The sequence below is a fragment of the Schistocerca nitens genome, chromosome 4, assembly GCF_023898315.1.
Source record: "Schistocerca nitens isolate TAMUIC-IGC-003100 chromosome 4, iqSchNite1.1, whole genome shotgun sequence".
Lineage (NCBI taxonomy): Eukaryota > Metazoa > Arthropoda > Insecta > Orthoptera > Acrididae > Schistocerca > Schistocerca nitens.
Genome location: NC_064617.1, coordinates 694,500,423 through 694,520,242, shown reverse-complemented (window position 1 = coordinate 694,520,242; position 19,820 = coordinate 694,500,423). Strand labels below are relative to the sequence as shown.

The 19,820-nt window shown below is 45.6% G+C and overlaps 1 protein-coding gene across 2 annotated transcripts in view; it reads right to left on the bottom strand.

Annotated features, from left to right (window-relative positions):
• The window catches only part of LOC126253191 (uncharacterized), a 181,147-nt gene extending 162,155 nt beyond the window's left edge, over positions 1–18,992 (bottom strand). For both annotated transcript variants that reach the window (XM_049954355.1, XM_049954356.1), the window contains exon 1: positions 18,923–18,992. The gene's annotated coding sequence lies outside the window, so the exon portion shown is untranslated. The remainder of the gene's footprint in view (positions 1–18,922) is intronic.
• Positions 18,993–19,820: the final 828 nt, after the last annotated feature.

Here is a 19,820-nt window from a genome sequence, read left to right as displayed (position 1 = left end):
CCCGTGATGGGATAGCCTGTGCCGCATCATCACTTATTTCCGAAAAAAAAAAATGGAAATAACACAACAAAACACAGACAGCGGCAGCACAGCTTAGTGACAAAGTAGACAACAATGCTGCCGATCGGAACTGGGAGGTCTGCAATCCTACCTAAGCCCTGGTCACCCATGTACGGGCCGTGTCAGGACCGAGAGTTGGACGAGTTACGCCTGTGTTCCGGCCCGTTCCTTTAGCAACCACACATAACTGAGGCTCGTTCGCGTTTCTGTTGTTCCTTGTAGTTACTACGAAAGGATGGTCTGTGTTTCTGTTCGTGAAAGTTGTAAATATGTTCGCTAATTTTCGTAATAGTGAAGTAAGGCTTATTGCACTTGCTTTAGAGGAAGAAGAAAAAGACACAAGGAGAATAAAAGAAGAAATATGTAGATCCACAGTGCCTTGAAAACAAGACCATTACAGGGAGAGTTTCGAACATTATTTCCTCATGTCATGGATGATGAGAGAAAACTTTACGAACATTTGAAGATGATGCACACACCTTCTGTCAGCTTTTAAACAAACTACCGTAGAAACAAAACTGACAAAAAACAACACTTTATGGAGACTGGTCGTAAAGCACAGGAAACTTACGAATTTCCTCTATTAGCCTTTCCACATTCAGTTTTTGTACACAAAAGGCTCTTGCCAGTTGCACAGTCTACAAAACAGTTCTACCGTCGCGTCGTCCGTTACGTGAAAAATTAAACAGAACAAATTCCGCCTGGTACACTTTCGGCTCACTTACGTTCCACGAGCACGGCCAGGTCAGGTCTGGACTGCGATATTTATTTTAATATACTTTCGTCCTCCGTGTGACGGCCGATACACGGACTTATCTCGGTATGGACACAGGTTGGACATTTGTGAAAGAAACCTTATTCTGCAGTTCCCACATACACTATGTGATCAAAAGTGTGCTGACACCTCGAAAAACATACGTTTTTCATATTCGGTGCATTGTGCTGCCACCTACTGCCAGTTACTCCGTATCAGTGACCTCAGTAGTCATTCGACATCGTGAGAGAGGAGAATGGGGCGCTTCGCAGAACTCACGGACTTCGAATGTGGTCATACGTCTATACGCGAGATTTCCACACTCCTAAGCATCCCTAGGTCCAATGTTTCCGATGTGATAGTGAAGTGGAAACGTGAAGGGACACGTACAGCACAAAAGCATACAGGCCGACCTCGTCTGTTGACTGACAGAGACCGCAGACAGTTGAAAAGGGTCGTAATGTGTAATAGGCAGTAATCTATCGAGACAATCACACAGGAATTCCAAACTGCATTGGGATCAACTACCAATACTATGACAGTTCGACGGGAGGTGAGAAAACTTGGATTTCATAGCCGAGAGGCTGCTCATAAGCCACACATCACGCCGGTAAATGCCAAACGACGCCTTGCTTGGTGTAAGGAGCGTAAACATTGGACAATTGAACAGTGGAAAAACGTTGTGTCGAGTGACGAATCACGGTACACAATGTGGCGATCCGATGACAGGGTGTGGGTATGGTGAATGCTTGGTGAATGTCATCTGCCAGCGTGTGTAGTGCCAACAGTAAAATCCGGAGGCGATGGTGTTACGGTGTGGTCGTGTTTTTCATGGAGGAGGCTTGCACCCCTTGTTGTTTTGCGTGATACTATCACAGCAATGGATTGTTGGATGATTAATGTCTACACTGATGATTACAGTGTGATTGGGCAACTTACATAGAAGTGAACTGAGGCTTTTTCTAGAGTTTTTGGTTACATCACGAGATGAGTCTGGTACACGAGAGAAGGATCCAATTAGCATTTTATGCCCACCCCTCATACTAAGCCTTGCTCAAACAATCTCACATGCAGCTTCAATTTTTATGTTGGTGGAGTTGAGTGTTTTTGTCCACTGCAGCAAACACAGGACTTCCATTTTGCTTATCATTTCAGTATACACTTAAATTTTCTCCCAAAACCTCACAACTTTCAGTTTCAGATTTCAACCAGCTTTCTGTACCTAGTATTATGTGAGCTTCATTGCTTTTCATGAGCACTTCAAACTCTGGCACTTTGTTGAGAGTGCTTCAGCAGTCTACCACTAGGATTTTAATACTCTCACCTGTGCGAGGATTTCTTTGGATCTTTCACTGATACTTCTGTCTTTCCTACAGATATCGTCATCTGGATGGGATGGAGAGTTGCCTAATGTAAAAAACCTTTACGTGCACCCAACACACAGTCAGCTACCCGAGTAGCAGCCTCTGATGTGCAGTGCCCATCTGACCCATTTACATTTCTCAGCTACATGGCACAAGTCCAGGAATTTGCAGCCTAGCTTGTCACAGAACTTTAGATGTCTCTGGATCAGTCCTTCCACTCGACTCAGAACCAAAGGGCCACAATCAGTTCTGGGGACAATGCTGCAAATTGTGAGCTTGCTTGAAACTCCACGCACAAGGCTGGTCTTCTCAACCTCCTCTGCCAGTTGCTGGAATGAGCCACGAATGACCTCAGAACTCTGACAACAGGCATCATTTGTTCCAACGTGCACCAAAATCTGCAGTTCGTTGCACCTTTGTTGCCTCTTCAACATGTTGAAAGAGGCTCTCAGTCATACACACTGAGTGCATCTGTTGTCGTTTCCTGTCCCTTGCTGCCATTTCCCTAAGAGGTACCTGTAGTGTCGGCAGACTTGCCAACACTAAGCACACTAATTGAAAGAGGCGGCCAAGATGCACGCGCTAACTCACGAAGGATGGAGTGAGGTCTGAAACAGGAGACTTAATGAATGTGATAAAGAAACTACGTATCTTTGGAATATACTTAACTTTTAATACATCCTTGTATACATCGTTCTTGATGAGACATCTGGAGATTGTGGCGATACAAGTGACTCTTTATATACAAGCTATTTAAGGCTAATGGCGCCTTGCTAAGTCGTAGCCATTAACTTAGCTGAAGGCTATTCTGTCTCTCGGCAAATGAGAGCAAAGGCTTCGTCAGTATAGTCGCTAGCAACGTCGCCGTACAACTGGGGCGAGTTCTCGTACGTCTCTCGAGACCTGCCGTGTGGTGGCGCTCGGTCTGCGATCACACAGTGGCGACACGCGGGTCCGACATGTACTAATGGACCGCGGCCGATTTAAGCTACCACCTAGCAAGTGTGGTGTCTGGCAGTGACACCACAGTACCATCATTCGTTGTATGTTTGAACTGCCAATGATTAATAGACTCTACCCTTTTACGTTTGCCTTCTCCTGACACCGGACAAAACAGGTTTCCCCAAAACAGGTGAAGTGAGTCCCATTGGATCGGTTTCAGTCTCAGTTAAAGACAGCACCTCAGACTTGTTGGGATCTGCCCTAGGTGAAGACCTGGTACCTATGTTCTGCCTCAGTTACATGATTGCACACTCTTAGAAAACTTTTATTTACTAGCACTTGAGTAACATCACATGCAAACAATTGCAATACACATATTCCAAACAAGGGGGTAACAGGGTGGTGACAGTAAGAGCATCTAGTCGTACTTTAATTTAACAATGCCAAATCCATCACTAACTGTGCTGACCCTGTGCCAAAGCAGCAAAGAGGCACAAGAAAAAGAAGGAGATATGTCATCCTGAGAAGTAACTGGTAACTTCTGTAAAGGTATGTCTGCATAATGTTCTACAGGTTCGACAACAGTGGTAGATATGGCGGATTGTGACTGTCAGTATGCTTCCTAGCTCATGACTATGAATCACTTTATTGGCAATCAGGAACTGTTGAAAGAAGACAAAGTTTGTTCTCCTTGATACTGATACACATTAGCTCGCTTTATAGACTGAGCAAGCTAGTGTAGCAGTTCGTACTCCTGTTTTTAAATCTCACAGCATTTTACAACGTGTTACTCTTCATGAAGCAGCGTCAGTTTCGTCACTCAGTTTCAAAATAAACACAAATCGATTCACAAAACATATAAATATCCCTCCGAAATTATACACAGTCTTTTGGCTTTTATCGAAGTAGCGACTCCTGTCGGTCACTGCACTGTAGCTCAAAATGGCTCTGAGCACTGCTGAGGTCATTAGTCCCCTAGAACTTAGAACTAGTTAAACCTAACTAACCTAAGGACATCACAAACAGCCATGCCCGAGGCAGGATTCGAACCTGCGACCGTAGCGGTCTTGCGGTTCCAGACTGCAGCGCCTTTAACCGCACGGCCACTTCGGCCGGCTCACTGTAGCTCTTTAGGAAGTTAATAAGCAGGATATTAATTATGTAAGTATTAAAAACCGTAGAGGAGAAATCTACAACTCTAAACTTAGGCTCTACTACTTGGTTCATGTAAATTCCCTCGGAGATTTTTCGTTTGTAATATCACTTGTATGTCACGCCACAAGCTTTTCTTTGGCATCCATAAGATAGATAGACTGCCTGCATTTAATTGTAGCATTCCATAGTAGGGAACTTTTGACCCTACCAAGGAACTTTTTCGTAATCAATGAACGCAAGGTATGTCTCAAGGCTATATTTTCGTCTTTTTTCAGTCAGTATGCATGATCAAGCTATTCAGAATCCTTGTTCCACAAGCAATAAATTTTTCATCAAGTATTTTCACGTATTTTACACACTGTGTTTAATAAACAAATACATGTAACTAAAAATTATACATTCACAGTATTACTGATTATATAAAGGCCCCCATAAACGATCAAACATGTTTGGAAAAACTGCCTTGGCTTTTTCAAGCAAACCCGTACACGTTCAAACAAAATTTGTCAGTTTAACCTCACTTTCAAGCAGACGCTGTCCGTCTTCGTAAGCAGTGAGAACGGCCACAAACGCAAGCAAACCATTCCTGGCATTGACTTTGGCACTGTGTTTAAAGACGAAGAAGAAGAACAAGAAAAAGACTCTGGTCCAGGGAATGACTTAAAATGAGAGATTTGCCCATTAATATCTACTAAAGGAAATATTACCCTCAGAACCCGATGATTACATCAACTTTCTTAGAACGGATAATGAAATTATTTTAAATTTGTTAAGGCCCTCTTCAAGGAGCAAACTTGTCTGTAGAGTTCACTCTTATCTAGCCACGGATGTGTCAAAGAAGCTCATACACGTACCCAGAAAGTTTGTCAATTTAACCTTACCTTTGAAGCAGAAGCTTTTCGCGTGTGCTGTATTTTGGCACTAGTAGAATGGCTAGAAATGCAGATAAGGCATTTTTAGTAACACGGAGAGCTGCACCAAACCAGTCTTCGGACTGAAGATCACGAAAGCAATAACACTGACTCTGGCACTGTGTTAAAAAAAGAAGGCGAGAGGGCGCTAGTCAGGGGATGGTTTAAAGTGAGAGAGAAATATATAACTGAAAATCTGTTAATGGAAATACATCCAGAACCTGATGATTGCATCAACTTTCTGCGTATGGACAGGGACACGTTCAATAACTTCTTTACCGTTACTTTGCCCTCACACTGTAAAAGAAGACACGTGTAAGCGAAAATTTATTCTCTTCTACTTCTTCCTCTAAGACAGTTCATTAAAGTATCACAACTTAGGAACATATAGCCACATCGTCCGTTGAAGAACCTAAGATCTTCGATTTCTTTTATTTCTTTCACTTCGGCTTGTATATGACTGCATGCTTAAAATATTGATTTTGTTCATTCCCTTTTCAAGAGTAATATATGGCTGGGATAGGTGCTATACCTCTACCATTTTGGTAATTGTCAGTGCAAATTTATTTTTATACTTGACCGCAGTTTCCACGATTATGGAAACTCACCATATAATGAGATAAATTGTAATAAATCGATTTTTCACTAAACATATACGGCGAAATATCATCACAGATGACGTCCTCCGTCTTGTCAAACGTCAAAACTTCTGGCAAACATGTCAAACACGATTTATGCTTGACAAACACATCAAACAGCACAGTACAGGGTCAGATGTTTTGCAAGCATAGTTGAGTCTGACAAAATGTTTGATCGTTTATAGGGGGCCTTAAAAGACGTTTCAAGAGATTTTCGTCTCTGTGAAGCAGAGATTTACAGGAAATACCTTAACAAGCAGAAGGGGAGTGGGGGATTTTCTACACCATATTTATAACCCAATATAAAGCAATGTTAGCACCCTAACGACCAAAAAGTAAATATTTTACTGTGCGGCACAGAACTGAATGACCATCAGACAAATTTAAAAGCAAAAATCGATATATTCGTCGATCTTCACTATCGACTCCTCTTAATGCTGCCACCTCACTGCACGCCGGCATGGTCCGGCGATGCTGAAACAAGTCAATTGACAAGGGGAGGCCACGACGTCGGGACCACAGATTTACTTCAAACTTTGTACACCTTTAGTAGGCCACTAAAAGTAGTAAGGTGTACTATGTTAAATCCGAGAAAATCCCCAGAGAAGGTTTACGCGTCTATTGTGTACCTGATGCGAAGGCAACGTCTACATAAGTCGTCGTGGTCTTAACGGTCGGTACGCCTTTGGCTGTGGTGAGGCGCGCACGCCTTGTTTGCGTCTGGCTGTTGCGCTGCTTGCGAGCGAGAGCGCGTTTGTTTACTTCCACGTAGCGAATTGTCTGAGTCCGATTTCATTGACTATCTTGGCGTTTTCTTGCTGCCCAGTCACAATTAAATTAACTTTTCCCATCGAATCACGAACGACCGAAGGCGTATGATGTCGAACGTTTTATACAGGATGAAATGCGTCTCCCGCCACAAGACGTTTCCGGAATACATGTTTCGATCCTCAGTATTACTGTTTACATGAAGCTGGCGAATGCGAACTGTGCGCCGACGTTGTGCGCTGCCACGCTAACGATCACAAGTTCCGATACTCTGACGGACATATGGGGACTGTCGTGGTTGACCACGCTGGTTTTGGCCTCCGAACGTTGCGGGTTTTCGAACTCCCGTTTGAAGTACCGTCGGACGCCGTGGTGGCCACTTTTCAGTCTTATGGCAACGTCGTCAGCCACGTGGTTGAAACGTGGAAGACGTTAGAAACATACCGTGTCCTCAATGGTGACCGCCGGATAAAAATTGAACTACGGGAACACGTGCCTTCCTACTTGGTTACTGCTGGCTGCAGGGCTGTCGTCATGAACGATGGCCAGCCGTGCACCTGTTCAGGTTGTGGCTAGGAAGGCCGTGTCCGTTCTGAACGTCTTCGACGTAGACTGGTTCAGATGCCGATTGGAGACGTCGCTCCTCCTGCAGCGCCCACTGTGTTACCTCTGTCTTAAGCTTCTGCGACGGTGCTGCCTGCTACGCCCCCTCTGAATCAGTTGGTACCGGTGGCGGTTCCTCTTGACGACACGATGGACCTTTCGCTTGTCTCTTTTAGTCCCCTGCCGGGGGCAATACGAATGAACGACGACCGTCAGCAGGCACCGACCCCATGGTTGTTGATCATGGAGCTGTACCCACCTTCGCCTTTCTGCCATCTGGCACCCCGCCCGCCATCCAACATGGAACAGCATGTTAGGAAGCAATAGTCGCCTAGGAAACGGAAGAGACAATGCCATACCCGTTCTGATGACTGCGTCCATCGGAAGTCTGCACAGGATGACGAACCTGCTACTAATAGTGCGCTGTCCTCTGACGCCCTGATATCTGACGACACGACGTACTTCCCTGCCTCCATCTCCAGTCAGTGTCCACCTCTAGACAACGACTTTCGCCGGCCGATATGGCCGAGCGGTTCTAGGCGCTACACTCTGGAACCGCGCGACCGCTACGGTCGCAGGTTCGAATCCTGCCTCGGGCATGGATGTGTGTGATGTCCTTAGGTTAGTTAGGTTTAAGTAGTTCTATGTTCTAGGGGACTGATGACCTTAGATGTTAAGTCCCATAGTGCTCAGAGCCACCGACCTTCCCCCGCCTGCATCTGATGCTGTTGCCTCGCTTTCTGTATTCGACGCTACCTGTGGGCGTACCTCTGACAATGCTCCAATGAACTGGCCCAGTGACACGACTGTTTCCTGGGTGGACGACATCGATGCTGAGGATGGACATTCTGGAGTTTGCAGAACGATGGACCCCCGTTGGCGGGGTCGGCTCCCTCACTGTCACAGTGATATGGCCTTCCGTGGGGGCCTAACAGGGAGTCCTCTGTGTTTCCCCTTGTTTGAATCGCCTTTCCTCCTGGCGATGGCAGCTTTCCAGACCTATCGCATAGCCGTGGCCAATGTCAACACTATTTGCATATACCACTGGCTTTACCCCACGACATACTGTATGCCGCGGACGTTGGTGTAGCTCTCCTTCACGAGGTGCCTGTTGCAACCTTCTGTGCTCCCCATGATTTTACAGCACATGCCTCTCATACTTTCCCAACTGGTGGTGGGGTGGCAATCCTCTAATGTGACGGTATCTTCGCTGCTGCAGTTGCCTATCTTCCTGATGCGAGAGGTATGGCTCTCACGTTTACTGTCGTCAGGATCGTCAATGCCTATGCGCCATCTGGTTCTGGTCGCCGCCGTGAACGTTCCACCTTCTTCTCAGAGATGGTCACGTCTCTCTTTCTGGGTCGGCACGATGCATTGATCATGGGTGGTGGTTTCAACTGCACCCAGGCCCCCAAAGACCAACTACCACGTCACTCTCCGTGCGTGGCGCCAGCAACAATTCTCCAGCATCTCCGCCTAGTGTATTCTTGGGAAATGGTTCATGGTGGTCATCCGCGGTTTACGCATTTCTCTAGGCATTCTTCCAGACGACTCAATTTGCTCTGAGCACTATGCGACTTAACTTCTGAGGTCATCAGTCGCCTAGAACTTAGAACTACTTAAACCTAACTAACCTAAGGACATCACACACATCCATGCCCGAGGCAGGATTCGAACCAGCGACCGTAGCGGTCGCTCGGCTCCAGACTGTAGCGCCCAGACGACTCGATCGTGTTTACATCTCTCGTGATTTTGTCAGTGAGGTGCAGGCTGCTGAGGTCTGGCCCACTGTGTTACTGTCTTCTCTGAGCATGACACATATTCGAGGGTTGGAACTTTAATAGTGGAAACTATTTATTCACAGCTAGTACAAAATAGATATGTGTTTCAAAGTTTACGGACCTTCAAAGTAATCACCAGCATTGTGTATACCCCGTTGCCAGCCATCTGGAAGTCGTAAGATACTCTTAGCAGTCCCAGTTATGTTGACAGTTCGAGCGGCGCAGTCTATTGTCCGACGAATTTGTAGCAGTTCCGAAGCGAATGCCGTGAAGTGTTTCCTTCAGTTTAGAAATCAAGTTGAACTCACGAGGGCTTAAGTCAGGCGAGTGCAGTAGGCGGTTTAGCACTTAGCAGCCGCATCAGTCAAACAAATCAGTAACTGCTTGCACTGTACGTGCTTGAGCATTGTCCTGCAGAAAGTGTCATCACTTCTGCCTGTAAGCTGGTCGTAGGTCCTGTTCCAAAAATGAACAGCATAGAGACAGAAGTGATGACACTTTCTGCAGGACCTGACCATCATTTTGCAGGACAATGCTCAAACACGTACAGTGCAAGCTGTTACTGATTTGTTTGACTGATAGGACTGCTAAGTGCTGTACCACCTACTGCACTCCCCTGACTTAAGCCCTCGTGAGTTCAACTCGATTTCTAAATTGAAGGAAACACTTCACGGCGTTCGCTTCAGAACTGCTACAATTTCGTCGGACAATAGACCGCGCCGCTCGAACTGTCAACATAACTGGGACTGCTAAGAGTATCTTACGACGTCCACATGCCTGGCAACGGGGTATACACAATGCTGGTGATTACTTTGAAGGTCAGTAAAACTTTGAAACACATATCTATTTTGTACTAGCTGTGAATAAATAGTTGCCACTATTAAAGTTCCAACCTCCGTAACTGCATCATTAATCTCTGCCGCCAAAGCGTGTGGCGCGGCCGTGGACCATGAAAACTGAACACGATCCACCTTACTTCAGCCGACTTCCAGCAGCTTATCGAGACCACGTGGGCAGCTTGTCGTCGACGCCTTGATGCCTATCAGTCTGCCTGTCATGGTGGGTGCTCTGTGCAAAGCCTGCTCTCCGCAAGGCCTTGATTGGTTACAGAAGGGAGGTTGCGACGTGGCGGCGACGGACTCAGGAATTGTACTTCACCCTTCTCTGGGAATGTACCATGATGCAGGATTCGCCAGAGTGCCAGGAGATGGCGAATCGTGCCAAGACACAGCTCACGTCCCTCTCTGGCCGCCATCTTGAAGGGTTTATGGTAATGGCGCGCACACATGATGGGTTAATGCAAGAGCGTCCATCTATGTATCATGTCATAGCGGAACGACGCCACAGTCGGAGGAAAATTAATTAATGTTCTTACAGCTGATGATGGGCAGCGTTTTGATACCCAACAGGACATCAGTTTTGCCCTCCATGCACCTTATTTTACGCTGTACTCTGAACAACGTCACTGCCCTGCCAACGTTACGGCGGTCTCCAGACTATTCTTTGGCTCGGTTCCCGTGGATGTGACGATGGATTTGACTGCTAACTTCACGGCATCCAGGCGGGTTCTATAAAGAGGTCGCCTGGCTCTGACGGTCTCCCACTGGAATTTTGTAGGATGTTTTGTTCCCTTCTGGCGTGGACGGAAATTTGTCAGGACCTTATATCACCTTTCGTGGCGATTTCAGACGGTTTCCTCGAAGGTTTCCTCATTCCCATCCACAAGCCTTGGGGTACTTCACAGATATGTGATTACCGCCCCTTGACATTACTCAACAGCGATACAAAGATCTTTACTCAGCCGTTGGCTGCATAGCTTAAACTGACAGCTCGGTACTTGGATTCCCCCGATCAAACTTCTTTGGGAGGTACCAATAACATTCGCAATGCCCTCTGCCTCTATCGGTACATAATCGCTCTTGCTCACGCTCGTCGTATGCCTAGACTTTGGGCAGCTCTTGACTTCAGCCAGGCGTTCGATTTAGTCGATCACGACTTCCTGGAAGGGGTGCTCCGCAGTATGGTCTACCCTGATACTACCGTCGACATCGTAATGATTCTACTCCATGGAGCTATGTCTCGTGCACTCTACAATGGTCGTCTTACTCCTCCCATCTCGATCCGACAGTCAGTGCGTCAAGGCTGCCCGCTCTCTGCACCGTCGTATGCTTTCAGTTGCTATGCGGCCTCCGTCAACGCCTCTCTGGGATGTCTCTCAGTGACCATGGATTTAGCTGCATTGCATATGCAGACGATCTCGTCATCGTTCTTCGTAGCGGTGCTGAGGTCAGGGAGTCACTGGCGACGGCGAAGCTTCTGGTAGCTGCCTTAAAGTCCGCGAATCGAGCGTCATGGATATAGAGGCGGGACTTCCTGCGGTCAGCGGTGCTCCTTTGCGTGTAGCTAATACTTTCCGATGCTTCGGATTTGATTTCGCAAATGATCTGCGGCGGACAATTGCCCTCACTGGCGACGTCTACTTTCCCAACTACGAGCTGGGCTCTTAGATCACGTTTTCGAGCACTCGAGCTTTTGCAACACACAAAATACATAAACGTATATTTGGCATCACGTATCTCCCACGTGGCACAGACACTTCCTATTCCACCATCCGCATGATAGCGGCATTGGATTTGTTTGTTTGCCACGGCGTTCTGTTCAAGATAAGGTACGAAGCCCTCACCCTCCCGCGGTGCAGGGGCGGTTTAGGTCTGTATCATGTACCTGATAGAGCAGTAGCCCTTTTCATTGGCTCTCACATGACGTTGTGGCGCCGTAGTCCTACGTGCCTTACCTGCCTATTGCTGGAGGCCCTTGCACCACACTCTCTCTCAGCACCTATCCAGCTTTCGGAAGTCCCGCCGCCCTTTTTTTCTTCCACCACTTTTTCCTTTTATTAAGCTACGTCCGCACTGTGATACTGCCGGCGCAATTGACATCCATGAAGGCGATCTATGGTTTCCTTCTTCAGGAGCACAGTTCACCGAATGTGGGGAAGCTTCCCCACGTCGATTGGCGTGCCATTTGGCGATCGGTGTGCGCTCCTTACCTTGACACTGACGTCCAGTCTGCGTGGTACCTTACTGTCAATGGAAGCAAGTATGCCGGTCACGCCTTCATAGGATTCACCTCGCAGACACCACGATCTGTGTCGACTGTGATGTTATGGACACAGACGAGCACCGCCTGGTGTGCAAATCGGCGAGAGTTGTCTGGTACTTGGTGCGACAGATGTTGTCCCTAATTACCTGTACGACTCCTCATCAGATACCTACTCAGCTGATCCTCTTTCCGGACGCGGGGTACTTCACGCACGTGAAGAAGAACTCTGTGAAGTGGATTTGTGGACACGCAGAACACTACTTGTTTGCTGATGGCGAGAAAAATATCGTTGACTTTGGGCTGTTCCTTAATGAACGCCATTGTACAGTTTTCCAAAATACAGAAAATTTTTCTCCAATTTCCTCTGCAGTGTCTTCCTTAACCCACTCCAGAGCTGTGGTGTTCCTGTCATGAAGAGTTGATCCCCGCCTCTTCCACACTTAGAACCGGTATATTTACTGGTCATCGGAATGCTCTTACCTATACGTTGATAGTCTCAATTAGTCTGACGTCTTGCTACGCCCTCCTCATCACGTGACGCTAGTTTCCTGATAATGTCGGTGGTATTAATGACAAAATAAATAAATAAGTAAATAAAAATAAAAGAGAACGAAAAGGAAAATAAACGCTTTCCTTGGTTCCTGGAGGGTGGGGACGGGGCATGGTATCCAGGCTTCGGGTTGCAACCCCTGCCCACTTTGCCCCATCCCTCCCTTTAGGTGCCGGAAAGGTTCCTTAAAGAAAAATAAGGTCGAGGTGTCAGTTCTGATCCCACCAACTCTTATTTTTGAACCTATATTTTTTTCATCACTGGTCACATAATTTAATTTATATGACATTTGAGGGGTAATATAATGAAAAATTAAACCACTGCATTTGTACGAAGTTGTAGTGAATTTCAGATGTTATTCGACAATTTACTATTTTGAGTTGAATTTTCAAGGGCGGGGGACAGGCTTGAAAAGCCCAAATCAAATCTCGATGGATGATGATGCAAATGATGTTATTCACAATCAGTAATAGACTACTCGTTGGATGTGCTCTCAATGTCACAATCAGTAATAGAGTAAGTCACAATGTGGCAGACCACAAGAATAATGTACAGTTACTCGTTGGATGTGCTGTCGATGTCACACGTTGCAGGATGGTATTTGTCGTACAGACGTGGAAAACGTAAATTGGAATGACATACACTACATCGAATGAATGCAGTTTTCCCGCATTTACAAGGAATGTTCAGAGTTCCTAAGGCAAAACACACCTCGCCGACATTTTGAACATTAAATAATATGACCAGTGGCGAAAAAAAGTACATTAATACCTAAGTTTGAGCGGGAAACGAACCATCGCTTCATACACGCTCGTCTTACGATGCTCGAACGCTAATCACTTGACCACCTGTACCTAAGCACACATACAGGGTGATTATAATTGAAATTAAAGTTTCAAACCGCTGTAGGAATAACACCACTGGTCAGAACGACGTCAAATTGCAACGGAATATTATCGGAAAAGGGGTAAAAACGTATGGCAGAAGAAAAATAAATAGTTACAAAATGTAGCAATAGATGGCACTGTAAACGTCATAATTTAATAGTGGTCGACTGCAAATGACAAATGCATCATATAGCAGTGCCTAAGGGGTACGTTTGACGTTAAACAAACTGTACTGCTCAGTGTGCATGGGTGTTAGTTACGTAAGGCCATCCACCGCGGCAAGGCCATATCACATAGGATGGGAAGAATTGGTTTTTAACTGTCCTGAGGCCAAAAGCCGCATAAAAATCATCAATCACATCGGTTTTTAACTGTCCTGAGACCAAAAACGGCGCAAAAAGCATCAATCATAATCAAATCGGATTATTAGTTTCCATGTGACTGGCGCAAAACATGTTCAATATGCTGTCCACCGTTTTTTGCAACAAGTTGAAATCGAGAAACAGCATGTTCCACAACTGATCGAAGTGTTCGCGGGGTCACGTTACGGATGTGTTGCGCAGTGCGTGCCTCTAAGTTTGCAATCGGAACACTGAACACAACATCTTTCAGATAGCCCCACAACCAGAAGTTACACGAATTAAGATCAGGTGATCGGGACAGCCAGGTTGTAGGGAAATGGCGGCTAATAATTGTAGCATTTCCGAAATGGAGCCTCGGCAGCTGCTTAACTGGATTTGCAATGTGCGGAGGTGCGCCATCTTGCATAAAAATCATCCCATCTACACATCCACGCTGCTGGAGAGCTGGATTGACGTGGTTGCTCCAAAGACTCTCATAACGCTTACCAGTGACGGTACAGGTAACACGACCGAAAGCACCTGTCACTTCCAAAAAATATTCCCCTATGATAAATGATGCCGTAAACCCGCACCACACAATAACCTTTTCAAGATGAAGTGGTACTGATTGATTTGCGTGTGAATTTTCTGTTGCCTATATTAGACAATTCTGTGTATTGACATATCCTGTCTGATGGAAGTGGGCTTCGTCGATCCACAAAATCTTCCACGACCAATCATTGTCCACTTCTATGCGAGCAAGAAATTCTGAAGCAAAGTTCTTTTGCTGGCACGTCAACAGGAAGCAACTCGTGCACATGGGTAATTTTGAATGGACAACAAAGAAGGATGTTTCGTAGGATTTTACGCACCGTGCTCACGGGTATGTCGAATGTTCGGGCGATCCTATGTGCAATACACGTTTGCACACCACGTCTCGTCTCTTCCTGCATTGCTGTGGCCACTGCTCCCACTAACGTCGAATCAATTCGTTTCCTCCCTCTACCAGATTGCACACCGGAACAGCCCGTGTTTTCGAATTTCCAAAATGGTTCAAATGGCTCTGAGCACTATGGGACTTAACTTCTAAGGTCATCAGTCCCCTAGAACTTAGAACGACTTAAACCTAACTAACCTAAGGACATCACACACATCCATGCCCGAGGCAGGATTCGAACCTGCGACCGTAGCGGTCGCGCGGTTCCAGACTGTAGCGCCTTTAACCGCTTGGCCACCCCGGCCGACTTCGAATTTCCGAATCATTTTCTCCAGACCCACGGCAGTCATCAGACCACCGCCTTTTTTCAAACCCTTCAGTGTCCGGAACTTCCGCAGAGCGACGTGTGCACAGTCATTATTCTTGTAATACAGCTTTATAAGCAGAGCGCGATCCTGCATTGAGACAGTGATGGCGAACGTCGCAGACGCGAAAGGAGGAAAAGCCGTGTACCTGGCGTGTTTATACCAACTTCAGTGGTTCGTGCGCATGACAGGTGTTTTTATGTACGTATTCTGAAACATACAGAGCCGTCTATTGATAAATTTTTACACTATTTTTTTTTTTGCTTCTGCCATACGTTTTCCCTCCATCTTTGATAATATTCCGTTGCAATTTGCGTCATTTTGAACAGTGGTGTTATCTCTACAGCGTTTTGAAAGTTTAATTATAATCACCCTGTACATATGCCACATAATAGACGCGTAAAACTTCTCTTGCGATGTTCTCGGAATTTCCAGAGTAGTGCACCTTAATACTTGCACATTACGTTGTTTTAATGGCCTACTAAATGGCCTACTAAAAGTGTATAATGTTTTAAGTAAATCTGTAGTCCCAATGTCGTGGCCTCCATTTGCGAGTCTTACCGCCCATTTAACTTGCACCACTGCTGTTCGCTACGATCCTCGTCGGAGGATGATATCAATCTGGTTTGATTTTACCGCTGCCGTCTTCGGCACATTTCCTGGAACTTGTTCCGCGACTTGCTGCTTCAAGGTCGCTCGTGCAGCGCCATGTCTGACTGTGTTAGCTCTGTGAACAGCAGCAGCATTAATTACTACCGACGAGCAGTGAAGTTGCAGCATTAAAGTGCTCTTAACCAGCACAGCGAGTGTTGCCCCGCGCAGCACACCAGAATAGCAGAAGTGCAAGGCGCAAAACGAAAGCCGCGCTCCACGTGACGTGCCAGTAAACTTTGAATACGAGAAATATGGTGCGCAAATCCATGTCATTGCTTTACGAAATACCAGTAGTAGACGATAATATTTTTCATTTTATGTTTTGGGTGGGTCTGGTAGTCTGATGGTAAAGTGTTATTATTTATAAAACTCAATATTGCAAATTTCGACTGCGTGGCTGTTGTCAAGTGGAAATTATGTTCCTGATTAAGTCCTGGTGCATATTGCACTCTTTGAATTGCAGCGTAAATATGTTGCTCGCATTCTGCTTAGTTTTTGCTCTCATTCCAATGTTGGGTGGGGTAAATGATTCCATATTTATTTTTGTTTCTTATGAAAAAGACGCTGGTTTCGACGTATGGTGTACTATGGACTCATGTATATTTGTTAATGCTTATGAATCCGTGTGTGAACTGCTCGATTTACATGCACTGGACGGTTCTAGGCGCTTCAGTCTGGAACCGCGCGACCGCTACGGTCGCAGGTTCGAATCCTGCCTCGGGCATGGGTATGTGTGATGTCCTTAGGTTAGTTAGGTTTAAGTAGTTCTAAGTTCTAGGGGACTGATGACCTCAGATGTTAAGTCCCATAGTGCTCAGAGCCATTTGAACCATTTGAACATGCACTGGAAGTATATTGCTTGTATTCTACGTTATTGTGTTACCATTCGTTTTTTGTTCTCTCGCATTGAATGGAGACCACCGAAATTTTCATTAACTTCTATTAGTACGTACTGATTGCAGTACCTGTTAATAACGTTTGAAACCATTTGCGTAATTACTGTCGCATTTTCTGCATTTGCAAGGAAGAATGCTTTAGTCATCAAGACTTCATCTGTATTCTGCAAGACACTGTGAAATACATAGCACTCGGGAGCAACAAGCCACACCATTCAAAGCAGAATTACGAACTCATTCCTTGGCAAGATATAATAAAGTTAATATCAAGACTGACAAAACATGCAAACATGGAGTTCTCCATTAAATGCGAGAAAGTACGGAAAACGGATAGAACCAAAAATGACGCAGAATACGAATGGTTCGAATGGCGCTGAGCACTATGGGACTTAACATCTACGGTGATCAGTCCCCTAGAACTCAGAACTACTTATATCTAATTAACCTAAGGACATCACACACATCCATGCCCGAGGAAGGACTCGAAATTGCGACCGTAGCGGTCGCGCTGCTCCAGACTGTAGCGCCTAGAACCGCTCGGCCACACCGGCCGGCGTAGAATACGAGAATATGCTGAAAATGACCGAACTGTCAGTTTAATAAGCCACGGCTGCAAAATACTAAGACGAATTCCTTACAGACGAATGGAAAAACTGGTAGAAGCCGACCTCGGGGAAGATCAGTTTGGATTCCGCAGAAATGTTGGAACACGTGAGGCAATACTGACCCTACTACTTACCTTAGAAAATAGATTAAGGAAAGGCAAACCTACGTTTCTAGCATTTGTAGACTTAGAGAAAGCCTTTGACAATGTTAACTGGAATACACTCTTTCAAATTCTGAAGGTGGCAAGGGTAAAATACAGGGAGCGAAAGGCTATTTACAATTTGTACAGAAACCAGATGGCAGTTATAAGAGGCGAGGGACATGAAAGGGAAGCAGTGGTTGGGAAGGGAGTGAGACATGGTTGTAGCCTTTCCCCGATGTTATTCAATCTGTATATTAAGCAGTAAAGGAATCAAAAGAAAAATTCGGAGTAGGTATTAAAATCCATGGAGAAGAAATAAGAACTTTGAGGTTCACCAATGACATTGTAATTCTGTCAGAGACAGCAAAAGACCTCGAAGAGCAGTTGAACGGAATGGACAGTGTTTTGAAAGAAGAATATAAGATGAACATCAACAAAAGCAAAACGAGGATAATGGAATGTAGTCGAATTAAGTCGGATGATGCTGAGGGAATTAGATTAGGAAATGAGAGGCTTAAAGTAGTAAATGAGTTTTGCTATTTGGGGAGCAAAATAACTGATGATGGTCGAAGTAGAGAGGATATAAAATGTAGACTGGCAATGGCAAGGAAAGTGTTTCTGAAGAAGAGAAATTTGTTAACATCGAGTATAGATTTAAATGTCAGGAAGTCGTTTCTGAAAGTATTTGTATGGAGTGTAGCCATGTATGTATGGAAGTGAAACGTGGACGATAAATCGTTTGGACAAGAAGAGAATAGAAGCTTTCGAAATGTGGTGCTACAGAAGAATGCTGAAGATTAGATGGGTAGATCAAGTAACTAATGTGGAGGTATTGAATAGAATTGGAGAGAAAAGAAATTTGTGGCACAACTTAACTAGAAGAAGGGATCGGTTGGTAGGGCATACTCTGAGGCATCAAGGGATCACCAATTTAGTATTGGAGGTCAGCGTGGAGGGTAAAAATCGTAGAAGGAGACCAAGACATGAATACGCAAAACAGATTCAGAAGGATGTAGGTTGCAGTAGGTACTGGAAGATGAAGAAGCTTGCACAGGATAGAGTAGCAAGGAGAGCTGCATCAAACCAGTCTCAGGGCTGAAGACCATAACAAAAACAACATGCTAACATTGCGTTTAAATAGAGCGTTCACCTTCAGATTCGTAAGGAACAACAAATACATGTAAGTCCGCGGAACTCCATGAAACGAAAGCAGCTTCTGTTTTATATGAAGTAAAAACGAATTTGGAATCATTTATCTCAACCAATATTACGGATGCGAGTAGAGTATAATTAGAACACGAGTAACATATTTACTAAAAACAAACATGGAAGACTAAGTATCAGCCCATAAGAAAGTGTGATGAAGGATAAATAAATTTGCAGCGCTCCAAGTGGCGTGACAGTGAACTGGGAGCGTGTTACAAGAAGTCTCTATATGAATTTCATACCGTGCTGCCCCTGCCTACCTCCTGGGTCAGCTGGCCGCCGAGGCGTGCGGACCTCGAGCGAGACGACGCGCTGCAGGCTGCGCCGCCCAGGCGCATGCGCAGCCGTGGCTGCTGCTCCTGCCGTGCCGTCCTTCAGCGACCTCGCCGCTGGCGTCGTCGTCGCAGGCGGCGACGGCGACCTAACACACCAAAAGTGTCGACTCTCCGTAGATTTCTACATACATCATTCACTAGTTTTTTTTTCTACAACTGACAAGGGATCACTCCATGCTGTAAATCACGTATTTTGATGCGCTTCAAACATGTTGCAGAGGCACTTACCCTTAGAACCTGGCTATCCAGTTTTGTAGCGACAGGCCTTGGTTTTTGAGAAAGTTGATTTTGAAGTTCATTACGTCCTTCGTATACCCGTAAAATTACATACACTACTGGCCATTAAAATTGCTACACCACGGAGATGACTTGCTACATGTGCGAAATTTAACCGACAGGAAGAAGATGCAGTGATACGCAAATGATTAGGTTTACAGAGCATTCACACAAGGTAGGCGCCGCTGGCGACACCTACAACGTTCTGACATGAGGAAAGTTTCCAACCGATTTCTCATACACAAACAGCAGTTGAACGGCGTTGCCTGGTGAAACGTTGTTGTGATGCCTCGTGTAAGGAGGAGAAATGCGTACCATCACGTTTCCGACTTTGATAAAGATCGGATTGTAGCCTATCGCGATTGCAGTTTATCGCATCGCGGCATTGATGCTCGCGATCCAATGACTGTTAGCAGAATATGGAATCGGTGGGTTCAGGAGGTTAATACGGAACGCCGTGCTGGATCCCAACGGCCTCGTATCATTAGCAGTGGAAATGACAGGCATCTTATCCGCATGGCTATAACGGATCGTGCAGCCAAGTCTC